At 39.3% G+C, this 27,460-nt stretch overlaps 1 protein-coding gene and 1 pseudogene across 12 annotated transcripts in view; both read right to left on the bottom strand.

The window, feature by feature from the left end:
- CHL1 (cell adhesion molecule L1 like) overlaps nt 1-27,460 on the bottom strand; it is a 223,156-nt gene that overhangs the window by 184,616 nt on the left and 11,080 nt on the right. The window lies entirely within an intron of this gene.
- On the bottom strand, nt 19,376-21,007 carry LOC122424708 (annotated as a pseudogene). Its single transcript, XR_006264500.1, has one exon. The product of XR_006264500.1 is annotated as a calponin-2-like (transcript).

Below are 27,460 nucleotides of genomic sequence, written 5' to 3'. Positions count from 1 at the left end.
TGGCTGGTCTAGAAGGGTCTGGATTTGACCAATGATATCAATTACACTCAGGTACTTTGGCATTTGATTCAATGCCACTAGGTAACACAGAGAAGGTAATTAATAAATAAGTGTCTGAATGAATGAGCTCTGCCAATTAAGAGCTGTGTCACCTTGAGGAAACTACTTAACTCCTGTCTTCTCTGCAATCAAACGTGGCTGTGATTTCTTCTGTTGATGACCTGAGGAGAACCAACATTATTAAATAGAAAGAATAATTTAAAAAGGTGAAATTTTCTGATAAAACTCCCAGCTAAGCAGCCATAGCCAAGCATCTAAGGCAGTTTGTTGTAGCATAATCCTGAGGTGGAGGAACATGACCTGAGGCTCAGAGTGCATCTAAAAGGCACAGATTCCTCATCACTCCCTCTGTGCTCTTCCAACCATGAAAGCCAAAGTGGCAAAACAATCACATTCAACTACATTCCGTAGTCACACCACAAAGCTTGAACCCAAGCTCCATATGACACCAGAGGAAGAGCTGGAGCTTTTCTAAATAATATGAATTAAAAGTCCCACCTCCTAGAGGTCAGTCTCTCTCTTCTGGACCTGCTGTTCTTCTGTTTATCACCTTGGAGTATGATGTTCAGACACATTCCCCCGTCGTCTCAATATGTCAAATGCATGCAAGTATTAAAACGTATTTGAAATGGCTTTGAAAGCAATAAACAAAAATGTCAACGTTTTAAGAATAAATCAAATCGATCATCTTTTAGATCTCAAACAGGATCTAGATCTGATTTTATAGCACTTTCTAATGCAATTGGAGATTGTCTTCCCAGGAAGTAGGAATGCCCATTACAAACTGGCAGTAGCAATTCTGAAAACAACTGGTTGAGGAGCACTTTGCTTTTATATATGATCCAAATTCATGTAACAATAATCTCACAGAAAAAGTGTAAGTCTCTCAGTCATGTCCAACCCTGTGTGACCCCATGGACTGTTGCCCACCAAGCTCCTCTGTCCATGGGATTCTCCAAGCAAGAATAATGAAGTGGGTTGTCATTCCCTTCTCCAGGGGATCTTCCTGACCCAGGGATCGAACCTGGGTCTCCTGCATTGCAGGCAGATTCTTTGCGGTCTGAGCCACCAGGGAAACTCAACTTCAGATATCAGAGAAGCACAGATCCTTTGACAAAAGCCTGAGCAAATCAGTTGACCATGGGCAAGTGAATAGCAAGAGTAAGGCCCATTTAGAGATGATAATAGGATATGTTTATATGGGCATGCTGTAAACCAAGCACTTTTCTACTTTATATTTTATGAATTAATTTCACCCTTACAACTTTATGAGGTAGACACTTTTTTTGCTTTTAAGGTCCTCATTTTGTTTTTAAGGTCCTCATTCCAGAGATGAGGAACTAAAGCACAAAAAATTTACATACTTCGTAGGGTTACAGAACCATTTTTCCAGAATGTAGCTTTATAATTTTGATAGGCTTTAATACTGCCAAAGACTTTACTGCAGCATCAGAATGCTTTTAAAACTGACTCGTTGTTTAGAGCTGCAAGCTTAGTGACACAAACATTTCAAATCATGATTAAAGAGAGCAATTACAAACCATTAAAAGACTGAAAAATGAATGTCTTTCAGGCATATTTAGGTAGGAGAGGAAGTTAACATAGCTATTATTAGGACTTTCTGTCCCAAAGCATTGTACAAGGAGTCTTTGTTTATTCATTTAAGTATTTATTACTTGTCTGTGTCTTGCACTATGCTAAGTCACACCCATGAATGGGAGCCCTATGTCCCCCCAAAAAGGAACTTGTCCAAACAAATCCGATCCCAGGATGCTATTCTCAATTTCCTGCATGAGCCACACTCCACCTGCTGCTTTGGTCAGAGTATTTGCTCATGTGGCTTTCAAGCCTTGACTGGCCTTCACTGTTCTTGTACCACTGGCTTGTGGCTCTCAGACTGTCCACTTCCTTCTCAGCTTACTCAAAGAACACCCAGGGCTATAACTCTAACCCCCTACGAAATAAGATGAAGATTCAATCCTCTGTCTACCTTTCCCAGATATTTTCAGTATGGTATGTATTTTAGTCCACCACAGTGAACCTTAGCAGACAAAGAATTTTCAAGTGGTTTCACTACTCCATCCATGAAAAACTCATTTTCACCCAGGAATTTCATTTTAGAAAGGCTTTGTAGGAAATGACAGTTGGTTTAAGTGGATAACTGTGTAGGGCTTTTTGCTTTATTATGAATGTAATAAATGTTCACTGTAGAGATTTTTGGTAAAATACTAACGTGTGTGTGTGTGTGTGTGTGTATGTATGTGCATATACATATACACATATACATGTGCATATATGCATATATACATATAAAATAGGTATCATCTATCAAACATAAATACTATTAACATTCAGTGCATTCCTTTCCCTAATTAATATATCAATATTCAAGGACTTCCCTCGTGGTACAGTGAATAAGAATTGACGTGCCAATGTAGGGCACATGGGTTTGCTCTCTGGTCTGGCAAGATTTCACATGTTGTGGAGAAGCTAAGCCCATGTACCACAGCTCTTGAGCCTTTACTCTAAGGCCCATGAACCACAACTAGTGAGCCGTGTGCCACAACTACTGAAGACCACACACCTTAGAGTCTATGCTCCACAACAAGAGAAGCCACTGCAATGAGAAGCCCACGCACCACAACGAAGAACAGCCTCCACTTGCTACAACTTGAGAAACTCCGCACACAGCAACGAAGACCGAGCACAATAAAAAAATAAATTAATAAATAAAAATTACTTTTAAATTATATGTCAATATTCAAATAGTGATATAGCTATGCACACAAATATATGCATATACAACTATGTATATATATTAGTGAATATCTAAAAACCATAAACTGTTTAGCTATACATAACATTAAGAACATTTTGCTTTTTTGAATAACCTAACATCCTCTTACGTTCATATGCTTGGGCCAATACTCACATAACTGGAAATCTAGCTTGTGTATTTTTCAAATGTATTTTCAAAGAATATTGAATGCTGGAAAAACTTCTTATGTCATAACATAAGGGGAAACCAACAAAATTTTATAGAGTTTGAGCTCAATTTTACCAAAAACTGATATGTATCTATAGCTACCTGGGGAATAACACTGGGAAAAAACACATTATGAGCATTGCTTTTGTGGGAGGAAGGGATAAGGAGAGATTAAAGATGATCCAATGAATAGACATATTTTTAACAGTTATAAATTATTTTTTTTGCATCAAAATAAACATGATAAGAAATGAAAACACTTTTCTCCCAAAGGCTGCATAGTTATTTGAACTAGGTAAGTAAATGGCCCAATTTATCAAGCTGAAAAGAAAGAAACTGCATTCCAGTTTCAGGGCATAGGGTGGGTATGGGAAAGCAAAAGAGGTGGCTGAGAAGTAGTCTAAGGAAAGGGCAGAGTCGGGAAAATATATGAAGTCTGGGGAAGCTGAAGATAAAGACAGAGAAGAGAGAAAAAAAGAGATGAGACTGAAACAATGCAATCATTTCACAGTATATATGTATATCAAGCCATATGTTGTACACTTTAAATATAAAGTTTTTATTTGTCAATTATACCTCAGTAAAGCAGCAAAATAAAGTTATATTTCAATTAAAAAACAGAGATAATGTCTAACATGATGACATTGTATGTATTATTTTATATAGACTCGTTGGCAAATGGAAACTTTGTTCTTTTGTTCTGCAAAATAAGTCAAAGGGCAAAGACCTAACTTCTAAAACTATGTAAATAAATAAGTAGCAGAGCATGGAAAAGTTATTCTAATAACTGAAAAAAAAAATCTAAACCTGCTACAAAGAGATGTCATAAGATGTTCAAAGATTAAAATATGCTATCATTTAGTGATAGACTTCAAATGATAGTTGAACTATCGAACTACTCATTTATTATAATAAAATACTAATTCTAATTAACTGTAATGCAGAAAAACTATGCAAATTCAATGGCAACTCTCAAAATGCTTTTAATGGGGACCAACTCAAAATAATTCTGTATGAAGGGCTCCAGGGAACTGTGTACAAGCATTATAATATACAAATATAACTGTGTCACTCAAAAGACCACATTAATAATTTGTAACAACCCCCCCCCCCCCAATACACAGACATAGATCCTGATTCCCCAGTGCCCCTTCATAATGAGCTCAGTACACAGGAGATGTCAAACTTCTGAGTCAAAGAGATGAATATGTGAATTTTCAGTATAACTTTCTGGTCAACCAGCAGTGATTGCCATGATTTCCACTCCTGCCAAAAACTGATCAGCAAATCAATCAGAAATATAAGAGCTTTTGACATGAAGAGATAGAAAGTCATTAGTGATTCTTTTAAAAATATTCATTAAAATAAAATTTATATTGAGTTAAGTAAGGTGAAAATATAGTTGAAGATCAGACCAGTACACTGAGGGTGAGATACATCTGGGGTGATAGAAAATAAGAAATAAAGTTGAAAGATACACTTTTGGTTGAAAATTTCAATTAACATTAACTTTTTAAGATATCAAAAATAAAAATTCAGAAAAAAAATTAATGTAAACCTATTTTGCAAAATTTCAAACTTTGTCCACCTAGGGCTAGGCCTATTTTAGTTCTCTATGAAAGTGTGCATGTGCAATTACACAAGACATTTAAAGCAAAACGAAGAAAACACAGTAGTGGTGGTAGTGATGGTGACGGTGTTTTTGTAAAAAAAAGAGAAGGAAAGAAGGAAGGAAAGAAAAAAATTTGCCTTAATTATGGGAAATCTTCAAGGTAATTTTTTTTTTTAATAAATATTGGGGAAAGTTATTTGGATTTCCAATCTGCATTGATTTTATCCCCCAGGGAATCTGAAAAAAGGGAGATAGTATAATATGCACAATTTCAGTTAGACAAAAACTCTGAGAAAATATAAACTAATATATTAAAATCACTTTTCTGATATCTAGTCCTATAGCAGGAGGACTACCAAGGTGAAATGAAAAGTAGTGATTTTTATGCAGTTAAGAGATTCTTAACACCATTAGAATCACAAACATATTTGAAAATCTGGAGAAAGCTGACTCTTCTGAAATACACACACATATTCATGCATTAAATATACTGAACACAATTACAACAGTCTCAAGGGCCCCCCTGGTGGCTCAGCTGTAAAGAATCTGCCCGCAATGCAGGAATCGGAATCGCAGGAGATCCCTAGGTTGGGAAGATCCCCCGGAGGAGGAAATGGCAACCCTCTCAAGTATTCTTGCCTGGAGAGTCTCATGGACAGAGGAGCCTGGTGGGCTACAGTCCATGGGGTCGCAAAGAGTTGGACACAACTGAAGCAATTTAGCACTCACGCACAACAGTCTCAATGACCCCTCTGATCTGGGTCATTCAAACTATTCAAGATAAAGTTCAACATAAAAAGAGGATTTTTCAGCCTTAAAATAGGGAACTAAAATATGTCATAATTGTTTAATCAAATTTTATTGCAAATACCTATCTTAAAACAATATGACATCTTACATTATTTTATAGCACTATAAGATTTTTTTTATCTAATTCTTGAAGTAATTTTGTATGTTAGTTTTATTAGGTTCCTTTCTAAATCAGGAAAAATACAATCCAGTGAGCTAAGTTACTTCTTTAATGTCACACACAGCAAGTGACAAAGGTCAAGTGTAGAACACCAGATTGTGATTCCAATTCCAGTCCTTTCTCAACAATGTCATAACCTAGTTTATATATATATATATTTTTAAAGTGGTTTTTATTTTGTGAAGTTGCACAGTTTAAAATAGCACAAAACAAACTCAATCTTTTCCTGTGAAAGGAAAACTATTTCTTCTTATTTTACCAAATCATCAGCTGGTGGTTTGTTATGAACCAGTGAACAAGCTATGGACCATAGCTTCCTACTTGGGATTTTGTCAGTTTTAAGTGTTTGCTTTCATCTATTTCTGTTTAACGTGATAACACGAAAGTCGAGAGAAGCACCACTTCCTTAGTCTCTTCACATAATCTGGGCATCATACAGGAACTTAAAAGACAAGTTTTATTCTCTTCATTATATACCAAATGCTCTGAATTTATTATACAAGAGACCCTTTGATCCGTCAGAAACAAGCTTCTTTTTGAAGCCCTGGCAACATAGTGTTCAAGAGGTCTCCTCCAAGAGGGGCCAGTGGGTCACTCAGCACACATTTTAAGTACTTACTTTGTATAGCTCCTTATTAGGGCTTTATAATACTGCAGAAATTCGGGGTAGGAGGGGGAGAGGGAAGATCCATTCAAAGCAAAACAAAACAAAAGCAGCAAACGCTAAGAAGGGTTCACCTCATTCCCTTAGTGAGCCCTCGGTGAAATGGAGACAGGAAATTTTATCTAAGGAAAGCAAGGATGGTGGACTGAGGAGGGGCTCGGGCAGGTAACTAATTGGCAAGTTCAAGACCAGAAACAGATTAAGGTTAAAATCACACGCAATCAACATTATTTTCTGTTTTTTCAAAGCCACAAACAAGTTTACAAAGTATAATCTGAACCCAGCTATCGGGATCCCACAGAAATCTAGAGTCATTTTATAATTCCAAAAGAGTGAAAAAACGAGTAGCTGAGAGCTAACTAATTATCTGGAAAATTCAAGCAAAACATCCTTTCCTCTGATCCTTCCATATTCACAAATATTTTAGGAAATACTAGGCTCTAGAGACCTACATATTCTAAAAAATGGACCAATTTCAGAATAGCCAATTCCACTGTGGACCTTCACCTTCTTTCGGTTTGAGAAATGTAATATTTGCAGGTTATTTCTTGCATGAATTACTTACTGAGTATACCTAGAGTGGATGCCACTGAATTGCTTCTGTGTTCTAGGGCAAGATCTCAATGAACACAAGGCGAAAGGACCTGGTCAGTGAACATTTGGGGAATGATGCTTTTTCCTGTCATTTTTACACATCAGTGCTCAAAATTAATGAAGTTTCTGAAGTAAGTAACAATTAGAAAACAAGACTAGGACAGACTTTTAATAAATTGTATCAGACACAAACCATGTTGGCAGAAATTATAATTAATAAACAGTGAAATGTAACACCATCCTAAAACAGAAAGCAGAATCTCCTTAGAATCAACACACAGGGCTAATACAAAAATCAATGTTCACTGTGCTGGTTGCTTGCAAAATTACACAATTAATCCTGTGTAAACTAACCTATCAGCAATGCACACTGCAGGATTCCTGATAACTATTAGGCTGCACAATGTATTAAAGAAAGAGAACTTTAATGAGATCCCATGAGAACCTAATGATTTAAATCATGTTTTTTCCCCTCCCTAAAAGAACATTTTTACTCCACTTAACGGACACTACTTTCCATATCTGATACACATATGGTCAAATCCACCATTAAATCAAGCACCAGGAACCAGAGGACAGCCTATCTTAAGTCTAAAATATGCTATTAAGCTGATATCAAGGTAATAAGAGGATTTAGAAATCTGCATGAAAAAGATGCCACTTATATTCTTAGATTTGACAGGAATATACTGCTATCCTATGTCAGTGGGCTTTCACAGGGGCTAATGAGCTATTACAAATTTGTATTACCACAAGATATACCACATGAAGATATGTAGTCCTGTGGGGCATTCAATTTATGTAAATTATAATCTGGTTTATTTTACTACAAAAACAACTAGAAATAAAGAAACCACTTAGGTATAATCATTTTAAAGATATTGCCACTGTTGCACATGTAACTTACACTTATATAACAGTACAAGTAATGAGGCTTACATTCATGTGAGGGTACTCTTTTGAAAATTTAACATATAAACAGACAAGTTTGTACAGTTTAATCAGAAAAACAGTTCAAAAATTTTTTGATGATTGGGGTAAGCCTTTTAGGGACTTTATTCAACTCTTAGGATTCCATCCGAAAGTATACCACTTAGATAGAAGCAAAGTGATTCTTCAAGCTCTCCCCTGTGTCGGCATTACATACTCAGGTAAACTGAAATTCGCATGGTAACGAATCCGCCTGCAATGCAGGAGACTCAGGTTCAATCCCTGGGTTGGGAAGATCATCGGGAGGAGGGCATGGCAACCCACTCCAGTATTCTTGCCTGGAGAATCTCCACGGACAGAGGCGCCTGTGGGCTACAGTCCTTGGGGTCACAGAGATGGACACAGCTAAGCGCAGCATAGCACAGACACATAACTGTTAAATGTTCCAGTAACTTCATTAAATTTGGTCTCGACTTCTTCTGAGCCTTGATTCTGTAATCCTGACAACAATCTAGTCATAGATGAAGTCCAGTTAGGCACTGTCCACCTCTACCCCAACTGCATGCCAAAATAAACAGATGTATGGATAGATCGGTCTGTCTATCCATCTGTAGATCGATAAATACACAAGGGCATTTAATTGCAATAAGCAAAAAAGAAATGCTGTTAACCATTTTCCTGGAGCCCGTGTGGACATCCCAGGGAGCACCACCCAATAACTCACAAGTATCGGCTGGTTTTCTCCCCTTTGCCTCCACCGCTGGAAGCAAACAGAGGAAAGTCCAAATATCACAACAAAAGTTGTCAACAGGAGACCAGAGCAATGAGGACAGGTATTTTAAGGAGTAGAAAGATGGGGGAAAGTGGGGAGAGACAAAAAGAGGGAAACCCAGGAGGAGAAAAGAATGTAGGTGTTCTAAGGAGAGCCATTTGCCTGAAACGCTGGAAGCCTCCTAGGCAATAACGTCAGATGACACTTCTGCAGTGACGTGGCCTCGTGAAACACGTGTAGCACCATGCCACACATCACCTATTGTCTTTCAAGATGATATGAGTCTTTCGGCTCTTATTTTCAGACAAGAAGAATCAAAAAATGTTAAGAGAAAAGACAGGAGTTTGGTTTGCTCTTTTTGTTCTCATTTAGCTCAGAAGCACCGTGCTCTCCTATCTGGTCCAAGGAGCTAGCACGGATAGCTCCGCAGCATCACTAACGGAGCACACACACCCAGCGATTCTCTAGATCCCAACCTCGGCTCTAGCTTCTCAGGGCTAATCTATCACTTCCTGTCTCATGTTTCTTCTCATATAGCTTCTCTAAAAACATATAGGTTTTCTAAAAACAGGCAGATAATATTAAAAATGATTTACAAGACAGCTCCCTGCTTGGTTTTAAGAGATGGGCATTCACAGGTGGCTATTGAAGAAAAAGTAAGATGAACGTGGAGTAGAGAGGAGATGGCTAACATTTATATTCCCTGTAGATCCTGGTAATATCTACACCTGCTACTTGCTTGTATGATATAAATATTAATTTTACCTCTGAAGACTCCTAGTGAAAGTACTTACCTGAAATAATAGGCATGGATTAACCTGATATGCATTCCAGTTTTCATTAAAATGTTTAATTTTCAGCAAGACAATATTTTGACAAGGACTAAGACATGCTTCTTAGGCTGTTTTCAAAACTCTCCTATGTGAAGTCTACTCAGAAAGTATTTTTCCTTACTGAATTTTCTGCTAAGTCCTGGGGAAAGGAAGAACTGTAGAAAATGAAGGGAAAGACATAAATCATTAAGCACCACAGGGTAAAAATTTCCTCTGAGAAGTCATAGAAATATTCCCACTTTTAAAAGAAGACAGCAAAACACTACCTCTCTCATTATACATTCTTCAGTATCGCTCTCTATTTTGGGTATTAGAGAGGCACAATCATTGTTCAGTTCTTAGACTGTGGTGGTGTGTGTGTATGTTCGTGAGTGTGATTATGAGCATGTGAAATGTAATCATTTTGTGTTTGAGCCAGCTTTCACTTTTGGTTTACGTGCTGTCTTAGAAGAAAAAAAAAAAAAATCCTTTGAGAATCAACTCAGGCTCCACTTTACTGGATGGTTCTCTCATTTATATTCATTATCAGGCTTCAAAGATATTAAATTTGGTTTAACTTAAGGATCAAATAAGAGACAGTCTGATACCCTGTGCAGCCTCCATCACAGCATTATTATTGATCTATTAATCGTGCATCTCCTGAGCTAGACTGTAGTCTCTCTGAGTGGTGGTACCCATTCAGTTGCTCGCTATTGTTCCTGAACTTCACACAGAACTTAGTATACACTCAGAGCTCAATATTAAATTCGGAATGAATAGAAGCCTTAAAAATTAACCCTCAGTCAATTAGTACCTAACACAGTCCTTTTCAGTTTTTTCAATTGGTTTTTTGCACTTTTCTCTCCAACGAACTTTGCATGTAACTAACATGGGTTTTGATTCTTTACTGAATCTAATAATGTTCACAATTGCAGCAAATACATTTTTAGCAAATGCTTCATACCAGTCACTGTTCTAACAGTTTTTAAAAGAGTAACTCATTTACTAACATCGAAACCATCTTCACAGAAACCTTAACACAAGCCAGGTGGACTCTAGAAGCTGAAAAATGTAAGAAACAGATTCTCCCCTAGGGGCTCTAGAGGGACACAGCATTACTGACATTTTGATTTTAGGACTTGTAGTCTAAAGAACGGTAGGCCTCCAGAACAGTAAGAAAAGAAATTTAAAGCCACTAAACTGATGGCTTTAATGGCAGAAAGCAGAGAGCAACTAAAGAGCCTCTTGATGAGGGTGAAAAAGCTGGCTTAAAAGTCAGTATTAAAAAACAAAGATCATGGCATCCAATCACATAACTTCATGTCAAACAGAGGGGGAAAAGGTGGAAGCAGTGACAGATTTCCTCTTCTTCGGCTCTAAAATAACTGTGGATGGTGAACTGCAGCCAGAAATTAGAAGACGATCACTTCTTGGCAGGAAAGCTATGACAAACCCAGACAGTGTATTAAAAAGCAAAGACATCACTTTGTCAACAAAGGTTCATATAGTCAAGGCTACGGTCTTTTTCCAGTCGTCATGTACGAATGTGAGAGTTGGACCATAAAGAAGGCAGAGCACCGAAAAATTTATCCTTTCAAACTGTGGTGCTGGAAAAGACTCTTGAGAGTCCCTTGGACTGCAAGGAGATCAAACCAGTCAGTCCTAAAGGAAATCAATCCTGAATACTCATTGGAAGGACTGATGCTGAAGCTGAAACTCCAGTACTTTGGCCACCTGATGCAAAGAACTGGCTCACTGGAAAAGACCCTGATGCTGGGAAAGATTGAAGGCAGGAGGAGAAGGGGATGACAGAGGATGAGATGGTTATATGGCATCACTGACTCAATGACATGAGTTTGAGCAAACCCCAGGAGTTGGTGATGGACAGGGAGGCCTGGGGTGCTGCAGTCCCTGGGGCTTCAAACAGTTGGACACGACTTGGTGACTGAACAACAACAACCAAAGTAGTGGTAACTGTTCAGAGCAACAATAGAGAACTAATACAGGTTGTGTAATATACAAATGTGTAGATAACTCACATTTTAGAGGACTGATTTCTACTCTTCACAAAATAGCAAAAGCAATTTCTTTTTACAAACATAAATCAGATCAAGTTGTTTAATCTGCCTGAAAAACTGAATAGACATTTTTTTTCCCCCAAGGAGGAAATGCAGATGCCCAATAGGTACATGAAAAGATTTTCAACATCACTAATCATCAGGGAAATGCAAATCGAAACCACAATGAGGTATCACCACACCCCTGTCAGAATGGCTGTCATTAAAAAGAACACGAACAACATATGCTGGTTAAGGGTGGAGGACAAAATAGAACCCTTGTACATTATTGGTGGGAATGTAAATCGGTGCAGCCACTGTGGAATGTAGTATGACAGTTTCTAAAAACACTACGACAGAAATTCCATTTGACCCTACAATTCCACACCTGGGTACATATCTGATAAAAACAACAACACAAACACTAATTCAAAACATCAGTTCAGTTCAGTCACTCAGTCGTGTCCGACTCTTTGTGACCCCATGAACCGCAGCACGCCAGGCCTCCCTGTCCATCACAAACTCCCGGAGTTTACTCAAACTCATGTCCATCGAGTCGGTGATGCCATCCAGCTATCTCCTCCTCTGTCGTCCCCTTCTCCTCCTGCCCCCAACCCCTCTAAGCATCAGGGTCTTTTCCAATGAGTCAACTCTTTGCATGAGGTGGCCAAAGTACTGGAGTTTCAGCTTCAGCATCAATCCTTCCAATGAACACCCAGGACTGATCGCCTTCAGGATGGACTGGTTGGATCTCCTTGCAGTCCAAGGGACTCTCAAGAGTCTTCTCCAACACCAGAGTTCAAAAGGATCAATTTTTCAGTGCTCAGCTTTCTTTACAGTCCAACTCTCACATCCATACATGACCACTGGAAAAACCATAGCCCTGACCAGACGGACCTTTGTTGGCAAAGTAATGTCTCTGCTTTTCAATATGCTATCTAGGTTGGTCATAACTTTCCTTCCAAGGAGTAAGCGTCTTTTAATTTCATGGCTGCAGTCACCATCTGCAGTGATTTTGGAGCCCCAAAAAATAAAGTCTGACACTGTTTCCACTGTCTCCCCATCTATTTCACATGAGGTGATGGGACCAGATGCCATGATCTTAGTTTTCTGAATGTTGAGCTTTAAGCCAACTTTTTCACTCTCCTCTTTCACTTTCATCAAGAGGCTTTTTAGTTCCTCTTCACTTTCTGCCATAAGGGTGGTGTTATCTGCATATCTGAGGTTATTGATATTTCTCCCGGCAATCTTGATTCCAGCTTGTGCTTCTTCCAGCCCAGCGTTTCTCATGATGTACTCTGCATATAAGTTAAATAAGCAGGGTGACAATATACAGCCTTGACGTACTCCTTTTCCTATTTAGAACCAGTCTGTTGTTCCATGTCCAGTTCTAACTGTTGCTTCCTGACCTGCATACAGGTTTCTCAAGAGGCAGGTCAGGTGGTCTGGTATTCCCATCTCCTTCAGAATTTCCCACAGTTTATTGTGATCCACACAGTCGAAGGCTTTGGCATAGTCAATAAAGCAGAAATAGATGTTTTTCTGGAAATCTCTTGCTTTTTTGATGATCCAGCAGATATTGGCAATTTGATCTCTGGTTCCTCTGCCTTTTCTAAAACCAATTTGAACATCTGGAAGTTCTCAGTTCACATATTGCTGAAGCCTGGCTTGGAGAATTTTGAGCATTACCTTACTAGCATGTGAGATGAGTGCAATTGTGCAATAGTTTGAGCATTCTTTGGCATTGCCTTTCTTAGGGATTAGGATGAAAACTGACCTTTTCCAGTCCTGTGGCCACTGCTGAGTTTTCCAAATTTGCTGGCATATTGAGTGCAGCACTTTCACAGCATCATCTTTCAGGATTTGAAACATACATGCACCTTAATATTCATAGCAGCATTATCTACGACCACCAAGATATGGAAACAACCTAAGTATTCATCAACAGATGAACAGATAAAGAAGATGTGGTATATATACACGATGTAATACTACTCAGTCATAAAAAATAACAAAATTTTGCCACGTGCAGCAACATGGATAGACTTGGTGGACATTATGCTAAATGAAGTTAAGTCAGATGTGGAAGGACAAATCCTGTATGATATCACATACATGTGGAATCTAAAAAACACAACCAACTAGTGGATGTAACACAAAAGAAGCAGACTCACAGATATAGAGAATAAACTATTGGTTACCAGTGTGTGTGTTTTTGTGGGGGCGGGGTGGAATGGGGCAGGGGAGTGGGTGGTACAAACTCTTGGGTATAAAATAGGCTCAAAAATGTTTGTACAACACAGGAAACATAACTAATATTTCATAATAGTTATAAATGGAAACTGACCTTTAAAAATTGTATAAAAATTTTTTTTTAATCAACACAAATTTTAATTTGCTTAACTGGCTGCACTCCTTTGAAGTTCCTGTATTGCATTTAAAATCCATATGCTCACACACAACCTACAAGGCCTTATATGATCTGCCCTAACCTCACCTGTGCCAAGCTCTCCCATGCTCACTGCACTCCTGATCCTAGCCTTCTGTCAGTTCCAGATGATGCCAAATTCATGACTTCTACCCTGCCTTTCCGCTCCCTGCCTCTCTGCCTGGAACTCTGCTCTTCTGGCTCCTCTATTTGCTTCTTCCCTTCCAGGCTCGGTTTGAAAGTCACCTTCTCAGAGAGCCCTTTCTAAAGTAGGTTCCTCCTCTCATTTTTCTCTATCACAGTCCTTGTTTCTTCCCTGAAATGATTTTATTGTTTACTTATTTATTGGCTGACATTTTCAGTAATGGCAAATTCTAGGAGGCAGGGAATCTGTCTTCATTTTAATGCTTAGCACAGTGCCTGCGATTTATAAATAGCTCGATGAATATTTGATGAATGAATGAATGAATGACTCCTTGAAATCAAAAATTACACACACACATACACACACACACACACACTTTGCTTGAAGACATCATTTCTTCTGTTTTCTACCTGGTAGCATAGCTATAACCCCACAGGTAAAGTTTTCTGATACTATTACTTTCCAGCATCAATCTGGTCAGATCAAATTATTCAGGAGTTGTACAGAAGGTAATTCCTCCCTCGATACACATAGGAACGAAAAGAAAAAAAAAATCAAGCTACTAAAAATCCCCTTCCTCTGCAGACTTTTAAACTGCTAATCAGCACAAGCAGCTTGTAGCAGATTGAGCTCAAAGTGTTGCTGAAATGGCACATAACTAATTTCAGGTGATTTAATATCTTACATTGCCCTAGTGAAAATATTGACACAGAAGAATATGATTTGGAGTCTTTCTGCACTGCTGAATTCAGTATTAGGTCTGGAGCCTCTATCAAGGCATTTCCATTAATCAACACTGCTGAAGAAAGGAAGTCAGGGTGTGGCATCCAGAAACCACTGCCAACTTGGGAAAACGCTAGAAAATGGGCAAATGCTAGTTATCTTGGTATGAATATTTAGAAGCCCTTTCCAAAAATATATAGTCCATGTGGTCTGTTTCAAAGTCACGTCCAGCAATGCTTCTTGAGTAGTCAATGGCACGTGCCTGTGGAGGAAACAGTCTCGCAAATATATTGTCAATACTCATAGGCAGTTAGTTTTTTTAAGGTAAATATGATATTAAGATTCTTCTGGCAAAATCACATCTTACTAACAGCGTCTGTAAGTACAAAGTTTTTTGTTTTGTTTTTTATAAACAGGTCTGATACACACTAAGTGGAGCTCCCAGCTGGTTCAGTGGTAAAGAATCCACCTGCAATGCAGGAGACACCGGTTCAATCCCTGGAGAAGGAAATGGCAACCCACTCCAGTTTTCTTGCCTGGGAAACCCCTTGGACAGAGGAGCCTGGCAGAGTATAGTCCTTGGGATCAGAAAGAGTCAGACACTACCTAGCAACTAAACAGCACATATACTGACTCTTCTAGGGTTCAGAGGTCATTATTTTATTCATAAGAGCATTCTCTAGTATATTATTTCATAAATAACTCTCATTAACTTATGAACGAGAATAGTTAAACTCTTCTGACAACATTGAAAAGAATAGAAAAAGCAAGGAGACTTTTCCAACTGTCATACAGGAAAGTCAAATTGAAATTATGGGACATCAAAAAGAAAAATAAAACTGTAGTATTTTGAATTATTGTGCCATACACCTGCAAAAATGGATTTCACCCTCACTGGGTCAAACTTCAAATACCAGTAATGCTATTTTTCTCACAGTAGTTCAGTCTAAAGCTGTACCATTTGACACAGTTTTTAAATATCATTTGATCAGCAGTGCTCCTCTAAAATACAGCAGTGCTTTTTAAACCTCGTATTTTGTTCACATATTCTGGCAGCTAGGTCTCAGACCCTACATTCTTAGGTTTAAAATATGTCAACTACATATATTCCCACTCCAAACATGCACTATACCAATTTTCAAAGGTTTAGGCTGGAAGCTGACAAATTTGATTAAAATGACTGATTCATGGAGTCAATAAATGAAAAATGAGTGGAAACACTGAAAGTCAAACAAATTCAGAAATCATAAAATGGCAAACTCAGAAGTAAATTTCACCATTGAATCATTCAATAGATGTCAATGACACCTTTGTCAAAGTCAAGTTGTAAAGCTTTTGAGAGATGCTTCAATGCACAGAACAGTTTTATAATTAATCACCTAGTATGTGGCCAAGAAATAGATGTCACTTTTTGCCCTCAATAAACATGCAGTGGCAAAGGCGAATCCACTGACAATTTTAAGAGGTTTTCACTTTGCTGATGAATGCTTTATGAGAAAGCATAGCCTAAGAGAGTGAATGCAACATAAGTGAGGTTTTGTAGATATACAAAAGATCAATTATATACGAATGTTTGTGTGTGTGCATGTGTTTAAACGTGTTTAAATTTTCAACTTTTAGTCTTTAAATTATGCCTTGCCACTGTTACTTATTAGATGTGTGTAATTAATCTTTATAAGAAGTTCCTTCAGAGGAGTTAGAATATTTCACATCACTGGAACTATTGCTTTATAAACTCTGCTAATGGAAGCACTTCGTCAAATGGAACTCTGAATTTTTGTGTATTTCTAGGTATGAATGAAAAATTCATAGCAATTAATACAGGGTGTATTATTCAAAGAGCTGTCAGAAGGAAGAATATCATTACTAACCAATACTGTGGGTGTTTACTTTTGTACTTTTTTTTTTAACAGTAAAATTACTTAAAGTTGTAAGTTTATACAAAAATACAAACAAGAATTTAGAGAATCGTTCGAGTTCATAGTCAGATCCTAATATTGGAATTCATTATCATTAATTTCCTTTCCTCTGTGTTTTTATTTCACATGCATATTAGGTATAGAAAACGGACAACAGAATGGCCGTATCTGCATTATCGGAGCTTGCCTAACGAAGAATGAGGTCCTAGAAAAGAGCAGAGGATACAGAAATAGCAGTAATCTGAAACACAGAGAAGATATTAACCCAAATGGAAAAAAAAATGATAGTGCTGTTTTTCTATTGGTTTTCTGGCCATCTCAAAAGTGAAAATCACATCACAAGGTCACGGGCACCAAATAGCCCTGTGATGGCTCAGAATGCCCATACCCTTGACCTCTCTGCCAACCAAGAAGGCATCTGGCTGGCTCCCTAAACACAGAGGCTGTGAAGTCACCATCTTCCAACTATGCTTGGCTTTCTCTAAGCCTACTCCAAATTAGGGTGGGAAGGCCTTCCAGAACTTGAGAAAAGCATGCAAATCGTACATTATCACATCAGGTTTTCTCAAACAGCACTAGATCACACTATGCTGAGGTAAACTGTGTTGATGTTACACTGATAAATACTGTTAAAAATCAAGTGCTCATTAAATAGGGTTTGAACATTTTTTATTTCAGAGAAATTATAATTGCAATGGAATTTCTTCTTCACCTTTCAAGTTCTGCCTCTTCTCTGACATCTTTTAGTAGTGCATAAGCTGGAAGTAATCTTTCTCTATTTCGACCACACATCGTAAATACATTCCAATACAATGCAATACATCCATTGCATTCCAATACATACATTGGCATTTGTGATCCTTTATTTTACAGTGCACTTCTTTATGTACATGTCTCAGCTTTTTAACTGGACTGGAGGTTCATAACATTTCAGGAATGCAAGACACTAGAAAATGCATATATACTCATATTAATAACATTTTATGGGCATGCATTTAGTTGGAAAACTCAGCAGTGGACACAGGACTGGAAAAGGTCAGTTTTCATTCCAATCCCAAAGAAAGGCAATGCCAAAGAATTCTCAAACTACTGCACAATTGCACTCACCTCACACGCTAGTAAAGTAATGCTCAAAATTCCCCAAGCCACACTTCAGCAATACGTGAACCGTGAACCTCCAGATATTCAAGTTGGTTTTAGAAAAGGCAGAGGAACCAGAGATCAAATTGCCAACATCCGCTGGATCATCAAAAAACAGAGTTCTAGAAAAACATCTATTTCTGCTTTATTGACTATGCCAAAGCCTTCGACTGTGTGGATCACAATAAACTGTGGGAAATTCTGAAGGAGATGGGAATACCAGACCACCTGACCTGCCTCTTGAGAAACCTGTATGCAGGTCAGGAAGCAACAGTTAGAACTGGACATGGAACAACAGACTGGTTCCAAATAGGAAAAGGGGGACGTCAAGGCTGTATATTGTCACCCTGCTTATTTAACTTATGTGCAGAGTACATCATGAGAAACGCTGGGCTGGAAGAAGCGTAAGCTGGAATCAAGGTTTCTGGGAGAAATATAAATAACCTCAGATATGAAGATGACACCACCCTTATGGCAGAAAGTGAAGAGGAACTAAAAAGCCTCTTGATGAAAGTGAAAGAGGAGAGTGGAAAAGTTGGCTTAAAGCTCAACATTCAGAAAACTAAGATCATGGCATCTGGTCCCATCACTTCACAACAAATAGATGGGAAAATAGTGGAAACAGTGTCAGACTTTATTTTTTTGAGCTCCAAAATCACTGCAGATGGTGATTGCAGCCATGAAATTAAAAGACACTTACTCCTTGGAAGGAAAGTTATGACCAACCTAGATAGCATATTGAAAAGCAGACATTACTTTGCCAACAAAGGTCCATCTAGTCAAGGCTGTGGTTTTTCCAGTGGTCATGTATGGATGTGAGAGCTGATGCTTTTAAACTGTGGTGTTGAAGAAGACTCTTGAGAGTCTCTAGACTGCAAGGAGATCCAACCAGTCCATCCTAAAGGAGATCAGTCCTGGGTGTTCATTGGAAGGAGTGATGTTGAAGCTGAAACTCCAATACTTTGGCCACCTCATGCGAAGGGTTGACTCATTGGAAAAGACCCTGATGCTGGGAGGGATTAGGGGCAGGAGGAGAAGGGGATGACAGAGGATGAGATGGCTGGATGGCATCACTGACTCGATGGGCATGAGTTTGAGTAAACTCCGGGAGTTTGTGATGGACAGGGAGGCCTGGCGTGCTGTGATTCATGGGGTCACAAAGAGTCGGACACGACTGAGCGACTGAACTGAACTGTAAGCATCTTCAGGCCACCACTTGTGTCTAACTCATCTTGGAATCTGTCTATTCAACGTTGTAATTTCCACACAGTAAGAACTTCCTAAATTGTCACATAAACACTAAATGCAGAAACAGAATGAAGAGAGAACAGGACTGTGATGAATTTTTCTTAGGGATATTTTTACCCTCCTGAAGTTCGGCTGCATGTCCTAGAATAGTACTCTCAGTACTGAGAGGATCTTAGAAGGTGGCTTTGGGCATGATGTAAGTGAACATCCTTTGTCTTTTAATCCTTCTGACTACAGAAACCTGAAAGGCTCAAGTAGGTCCTAATACATCATTACCAGCACTTTAACTTTACCAATCTATTCCATTCTTTTTTTTTTTCAAAAAGAGGTTTTATTTACTTTGGTCCACAGTTGGTATTTTCACATTATTTCTTGGTCCTAGGGCTCCTGGGCAGGGGCTGGTCCCTGGGGGGACCTCTGGGTGGGGGTCCCTGTGCAGTACTTGGTGGGGGAGTGGGGACAAGTGTGGGGGGTGGAGGCTGGCTTTGTCTCAAGCACTCAGAACTCCACGTCCTGCCTGGGCCTCAGTGTCCCCACTGGGTCCCTGGGAGGGCCCAGGATTGGTGGTCTGAGAGTCCTAGGGAAACCCATGAGGCCCACAGTATTTTGGGACTGTGGCCTGACCTTCTCTCAGCATCCCCCCCCGACCCCCCGCCACCATTCCCCTGAACAAAAAGTATTTTCATTTCATTAAAACTGCCTGAAACTTCTGTGGGTACAGAAACCACAAACTGATCGGCAGAGAAAAGAGAAGCAGGGAAGACGTAACTGGGAACCACTTGGGGCCAGTTCCCCTCCCTGCCTGGGTTTCTTCTTCCCCCTAACAGCTTGGCCCAAAGTACTGGGAAACCTGATGCTTGGAGCTGCCCTGGTGGGGACCCCCCCACCCCACATGTATCTGGACATGGCCTTCACCCCTTTCCCCCAGAGTCTCACCTGGCAGCATTCAGACATGTAGAAAAACAAGACAAAAAACACAGTAAGACCCGAAAACCCAGATGGGGCGATGATGTGGGGAGATGGCCCGCACGGGTGTCTCAGTAGCCTGCCTCCTCCTGGTAATAGGGAGGGCACTCTGAGGGCTCCCCTGGGCCTGGGCCATCTCCAGCAGCTGCCGGAGCCCCATCGGCCACTAGCCTTGAGGGCAGTACTTGGGGTCGTATATCTGCCGGCCCAGGCCAAACACCTGACCGCTCTGGTGGGCACCCCGTGTGTAGCCCATCTGCAGGGACATGGAGGAATTACCACATTTGCCTGTCCCCAGCTTTGTGTCGTAAATGTGCCGCCGGGTCCCTGGAGCCGTCATGCCCACCTGGCTGGCACACTTGTTTGTGCCCATCTGGAGGCTGACGGTCGAGTGGTCCATGGTGGGCAGGATATGGTTTTTGGGGTCGTACAGATGCCGTCTGGTGCCGTCAGCTGTCATGCCGGACTGGCTGGCACATTTGTTGGTGCCCATCTGGAGCCCAATGACGCACTGGCCCACCTTCATGGTGGCATCATCAAAGTTTCGCTCCTGCCTCTCCGAGTATTTGACGCCAATGTCCACAGCACTCTGCAGCCCCTCTGTCTTGGCCTTCCCAGCCAGGGCAAGAAGAGACGCCTGCACCTGAGTCAAGTTCCCCCTTTCAAACAGGTCAACAGGATTCATGCCGCAGCTCACCATGGCCTTGATGATGCTGGAGAGGTTTTCTAGCTGGTGCCACTTCCGCATGGAGCGGCTGATCTTAGGGATTGAGCCTGGCTGCAGTTTATTCATGAGTGTGCACAATATGATCCCATCCTTCAGACCCTTCTGGAAGTCCAGGCCAACGGAGAGGCCAGTGAGTCCCTCAATCCAGCTTCAGAGCTCCACCTCCTCCTGAGGGTCATATTTGGACTGCAGCCGGTTCTTGACTTCGGCCGAGAGCCCGTACAGGGCCCCTTGTTGAACTGCGTGGAGCTCATGGCTGGCGGGCGCGGCGCCACAGGACCGGACGGACAGACCTACCAACCTATTTCATAAAGAAGGAGCAGGACTGAATGAAGCCCGAGGCCTTCAGCAGGCAACAGGATCTTGCTGGAATGTAGTGACCTTGTGTTGTTTTCACTGTATTACATTTGTCTGCACCTTTCATTATTTCCCCTGATGGTGGTGTTTCACTGATAGCAATGAAATAAAATTTCCATTTTCAGTCATTGTCTTTAGAATGAGCTAGCTAAAAATGTACGTGAATTATGGTAGATGGCACAAAGATAGGACAAAAACTGCGACGATGGTTACATTTCAGTGAGTACAGTCTTAGAGCTGGAGATTATTGAGTGACCTGTAACTTTAAGAAGAAAGGAGAGCAGGAAATGTATTGAGAAGACAGACAGGAACTGGCGAGCTGTTCAGTAACAGGAGAGGGTCTCTAAGGATACAGGAAAATAGAGGGAATCATGAAGGCTGAGTCCGGCTGGATGTGGAAAGCAAGTGTGACAGTTACTTGGCGGTCAAAGCAGTGGGGAGCCGGGGGGAATTTTTAGGAAGTAAGTGACATAGTGGTCAAAAGTGACAAGCGAGAAAGGGGATTTTAACTGTGACATTTAGGTCTTAGTGGAGAAGGGTGACAATAAAAGGCAGAAATCCTGTGAGAGAAAGGTTGCCATGGTCTAGTGATTAGAAGACTGAACAAGGAATTTTCCGGAATGGCTTATATAAAGAAATAAATCTTGGTGTGTCAAGAAGAAAGCTGAAGCAAGTTTTACAGTTGTTTAAAGTAGAGAAAGAATACAGAGGACAGAGAATGGCAAATTGCTAAAGGGAGAGGAGAGAAAAGACACTCTCAGCTACAGTAAAAATATATTTTGCTATATCAAAAGAAACTACAGGGAAACCTAGGACTGCTTGTGTTCCAGCAGTCCCAATCATTTTTTAAAATAGAAGCTCATTATAGAAACCTCAGCTTACAACTACCACCAATTTCTGTCATTTGTTTCATTTTTTCCCTCAAATCCAAGAGAGCAGAACTTAACATTTATAAGGCTTCAGGTTATATCATCGAAAAATGAAACCTGTTCAGAAAATCTGTATTTCTTAAATAAGGAAACCTTTTTATCAGTCACAAATGATTTGTCATTAAAAGACCTTTGAGACAAAATCAGACAACCTGAGTCCAAGTTCTGCATTCACACATATGAGTTTAAAGAGTTTCCTTAACTTTCTGAACAGGATGAATACATACCTTGTGTAAATAACTAGCTGTTATGAGTATCAAATTAAATGATATATCTATACAGTGTCTTTCATTCAAAGACAATTCACAGCATTACCAGGATAGAATTAAATTCACCATAGCACAGCATTTTAGGGTTATGTACATTACACATTGCCTGTTGAAATAATTTTTGAAATATGAAAAATATGGTGCAATACCTTTCAGCAAGACTTCAGGAGAAACACATCAACTCACTTTTATCAGAAGGGTGGGATTCACAGGTGCAAGAAAAATAGCATGCGTGGTTTCCAAGCACTTAGAGACAAATGACATGCTATAGAAGGAAGAATATGATGGAAAGTTTTGAGAAAATAGAGAAGCAATGAGAACACAAAATGAACCTGCATTAGGCATGGTGGTAGCTGTTCTTTAGCTACTCTCAGTGACCATCTGAAGAGAAACAAATATCCCAAGAAAGCTCCCCTGCTGTATATTCTTCACCTGCTTCTCGTTCTGTGACAGAAGATATAAGAATAATGGTCCTTGCTACCTGTTAGCACCTTCCCATTACAGTCATGCTTCTGAAAGTTACAGGTAAAGGAGGGATGCATCCAAATGTATAATCATCATTTCAGGCCAGGAAGCCTGCTTCCTTTTCCATCTGTGACTGTAATGGACAAATAGAAGGAAATGGAGCAGCCCTTTTCTTTCCCTCTTCAAATCTGGAGGTTTGCACAACCTAAGTAGTCTCCTTGATTCCTGGCATTCCAGTTTCACCTTGGCCCTTCTGACTCTGATGAAGAGCCTCCTGGTTCTCCCAAACCCAAACCACTTCTAACATAAAAGGAAAAGAGTTAAGGATAAACGTAAGTGGATCAGAGGACAAAAGCACCAGAAAAGCCCATCCCACTAAAGAATCTTTAGCCTAAACTATTCTTGGCCAACTCACCCCTCTTTTCTCTCAGTTCTAGCCTCTCTCTCCAGACAAAACCATAGGTGCTTCCATGGAGCCCACATTCATCCTTATGTCATACTTCCTTCTCAAAGTCAGGTTTCTTTCTGAGCTGAAGATATTTAGGTATTTAGGAAGACTTAAGATATTTAGGAAATGAGGAAGAGAATGGAGTGTCCACTTGGGACAGAGAGTGGTTCTACTTGTTCATTTTCTTCCACTTTCTAATCAATCATGTATGGAGTAAACCGTGTCACAGTAGGATTGATAATTCTGTTACGAGCATGACTTTTTACAGAATTTCTTCCTATCCTGTCTACTAGAATCCTCCAGCAATGTAGTTAGAGGAGTCCTCCCTTTGAAAAGGGGTTGGTCTTTGATAGCTTGGACCAATGGATTACAGTAGAAGCGTTGCTCCAGGGCTGGATTTTAACAATACTGACAGTTTTCTAAGTTGAGCTCTTGGAGCCCTGAACCATCATGTAAAGTCCAACAACCTGTTGGAGAGACTGGTGAAGAGGCCATGTGGCTACATGAAAAGGAAAAGGAGACCAACTGAGCTCAATGCAACTGGACAAAGCAGGAGACATGCAAGCGAAGCCATCCTGGGGCCACCAGCCCAGCTTAGCAACCATCTGAAAATCACCATGTGACCTCAGCTGTGATGCGGCAGAGCTGAAGAAATCACTCACAAAATCATGAGATTTCATAGAATGGAATTTTAACTTGTTTAAGTTACGGGTTAGTTTACCATGTAGCAGTAGATAAACTGGACAATGGCCCTTCACATTTTACAAATTGCTATTAATACATGATCCCATTTCTGAATCAGTTTTCATCATTGCCCTTCTTAGCTACACATAAGCCTCCAGGTATTTTTCTTCCCAACAATAAGCAGCTTGCACATTTCCCCAGTAATCTCATACGCAAAACACATATCTGCTGAATTCTTAAACATATGGTGAATTCCCAGTACACAATTCAAAAAAGAAATGATGAAAATAACATGAACTCAATTTCAGAAGTCAGTGGAATGGTGATGGTACTTACAAATCACAGTTTCCCTAAGTGATAGTAATAGTATACAAAAATGCACCATGATTCCCTTGCAGTGGATGATATGAAATCTTATCTGCAAACAACAGTACCTTGGATAGTTACCAGTGCACTGCTTCTAGAAGAATATCTTGTAAAAGGTTTGGAGGTTTTATCATTGCTGTTTTATATTTAACATTCTTAAGCAGCTGTATCATTAGTTAAGAGGGTTTTGGATGATTTTCAGATAAACGATCTCTACTCCCATAGTTGATACATAAAAATGTTTCTCTGTTTTATCTCAAACTGTATTGTGGTTTCTTACTGACTCAGGACCAGCCATATACCCATAATCTCTGACTTGTCTTTTTCTAATCTTTCTATCCTCCCTTGGTGAAGAGATTGTTAGCTGTGAATTCTTTTGTCTGTGAACGAATCTGCAACATTTCCTTCATCTGTTCTAAACTGCAGTTTACACTTTGTCATCCACTAAAATAAAACAGTTGAACTTATTGAGATAGTTCTAAATTAAAAGTAAACAGTCACTGAATAAGGCAGGTATTTCCATAATAAAATTTTTGCAGTTGGTGAATCTTTGCAAAGATTTAGGTTGCTATGATGCTTTTTTTTTTTTTTTTTTTTCAGTTTTTAGATACTAGCCTAGGATTTAAATACTGGAAGTAGCTATAAGTAAACTCTAAATGAATACGTATCACTATAGTCATTGATCTATATTTTCAGTCTTATTTGCAGTAGTAAAACAGTATGGATAAAATGAGTATTTAATACCATTAAATACTGAATGCATCATTCAATATTTTAGGACATCTACACAGGTCAAAATAAATTGGGATTGAAAGGATTTAATAGCATACATTAATTACAGAATAAAAATTACTCCTCCAATTTTATCTTTTAAATATGTATGTACTTGGAGTAGCTGCATAATTACTTCAGTCTTCCTTCCACTTCAGTTTTAGACTGAGTTGTGAACAGTGCACACCTTTCTGCTCACCCCATGCACGTATACACTTACAGCCACCCACATCATCTTGTTTCATTTATGGAACCAGTTTTAAAGAACCAAGAACATATTGGAATGCAATCTTCAAACATACTAAAAGCATTGCAAATCCAGCTAAATAAAAATCAAGAATAGGGCTTCCATTCCTTTCATAGGACACAGAACCAAATGTGCAGCCAAATTATCCTCCCATTAAGAACACATTCTCGTTTTTGGAGGAGAAAATCAAAGGAGTCTACTCCAGAAGCATCCAGTCTGTTAAACCCCATTATTGAAATGAACTTGGGAAATGATGACAAACACCTTCCTGTCCCTCCTCATCAGTTCAGAATTTGGAGGGGCAAAGGAAGTGGAATGCATGCTCAATTGAGGCAGTAAATACTAGGCTGTAGCAGATTGTTTTACTGTTAAATACAGTAATGGGTTTTTAATGGCTGCTGTCCAAAATTACACTGGAGAAAAATGGTTTATTAGTAATAATAATAGCTGGCACTTCTATCTTCAAAGCACTTTACAAATATTAGCTCATTAATCCTCTAACTGCCACTGGGAGGGTGCGTTAATGCTTTTATCCTCAGTTTACAGCTGGTGAGACAGGAAAATAGAAGGTAGAAACCAAGTTTTCAAAAGGTTTTGTGTACGGAGGTCAATTTCCAATTCAAACAACTCATATCAATTTTTATATATAATTGGATGGTATTCACCCTGACGACTGTCATTCCTTTTTTGAGGGGATAGTAATTAAGGTCAAATCCAATTTATTTGAACTTGATTCACATGAGATGCACCTGAATTGCTCATTCCTGGTCCTTTAGCATTATTTCAAGCAAATCAATTGTGTTCAGAATCTATTCAGCCCAAATCAATTACATGCAGAAACTTGTATGCATGGAAAAAGGTCTCTTGAGACCCTTTGAAATTTAGCTCCATGGAAAGTTGCTGGAGATCACAATGTGAAGCAGGGTCAAGGTCAAATTTAAACACCTTTATTCTGGCTTTCTATGTTTACCCATTCACTCAGATCTCCTTTCCGGAAAATACTATATGTCTCAAATTAGTGAACAATAATGAACAACCCAAACAGTCTATTATTCCTTCTGGTGCAGTCTATAGATAGTAAAATTATTATTGTTTTTCTTTCTTTACTTGCCACCAAGGATAATGTTTTCAATTCTTTGCCACTGAACAATGCCTTAAGTATTTTAATTGAATAAATTATTTCCCCACTGTGTCATTAGATGCATTGTACAGAACAAGTTTACAAAGTCTCTGAATTTATAATACAAAAATAAACGCATTTGTTAAGGAGCCAAGTGTTAAACTCTAAAGAAGCAGTCATGGATCAAACAAAAGCCTTATAGCAAATTCATTCCATAGAGTCCAAGGAAATGGGATCTACTGTCTAGACAAAGCAGAAAGCAAACACATTTCTCCCACTATCTATTACATAAAAAAGTCTTTTGGAGTCAGTGTTCGAGAATGCTATTTATATTTTGCATATTAAAAAATTAACATTTTTCTAAATACCACATACCCCAAAAATCAAATACCTCTCAAAATTCCCAAATATATTGACCATGCCTAGAATAGGGTTGATTTTTCCCTCCAAAGCCTTATCTTAATTGACAGCTGCTAATAAAGACAGTGCCACCATTATGATAGGTGTCATTTTCAAAAACAGCCAGCCTGGGATATGGCATCTGCCATTGCCAACTATGTCTATCTTAATCTGGAGTGGCAGATACACCTTTGTGGAAATGCCAACCATGTAATGCAATTGGTTACATATAATACCCAGATGTGAGGGAAATCTATGCATATTGAGATTACAGAGTATCAGAAACATTTCTGCCAAGAAATAAAAGATGGTAATGAAGGCAAGCAAAAGCTTTGGTGAGGGTAAAGGTTGATTTTTACATATACTGGTGCCCAGGACACTGTTTAAGAGGACTCAGACATCAGACACTTTTATGACATGATTTTGCAGAAAACACAAATGTCTTTCTCTCCCAATGTATCTCCCACATAAGAGTGTCTCACCCACATGGGAGTGTCTCATAGCAAATCTTGGCAACAAGAATTTTAAATCTTCTTTTTAAATGCCACCACTCTGAGGATTAGCATTCAATATCATATAATACTTTAGGAGGAGCCCTTAATTATATACTTTCCATATGACAAAATAATACACAGAAGAGGCAAATCTGGAT

Source organism: Cervus canadensis, chromosome 22 (assembly GCF_019320065.1).
Source record: "Cervus canadensis isolate Bull #8, Minnesota chromosome 22, ASM1932006v1, whole genome shotgun sequence".
Classification (NCBI taxonomy): domain Eukaryota; kingdom Metazoa; phylum Chordata; class Mammalia; order Artiodactyla; family Cervidae; genus Cervus; species Cervus canadensis.
The sequence above is the reverse complement of the archived record's forward strand: the minus strand, read 5'-3'. Positions and strand labels throughout refer to the sequence as shown.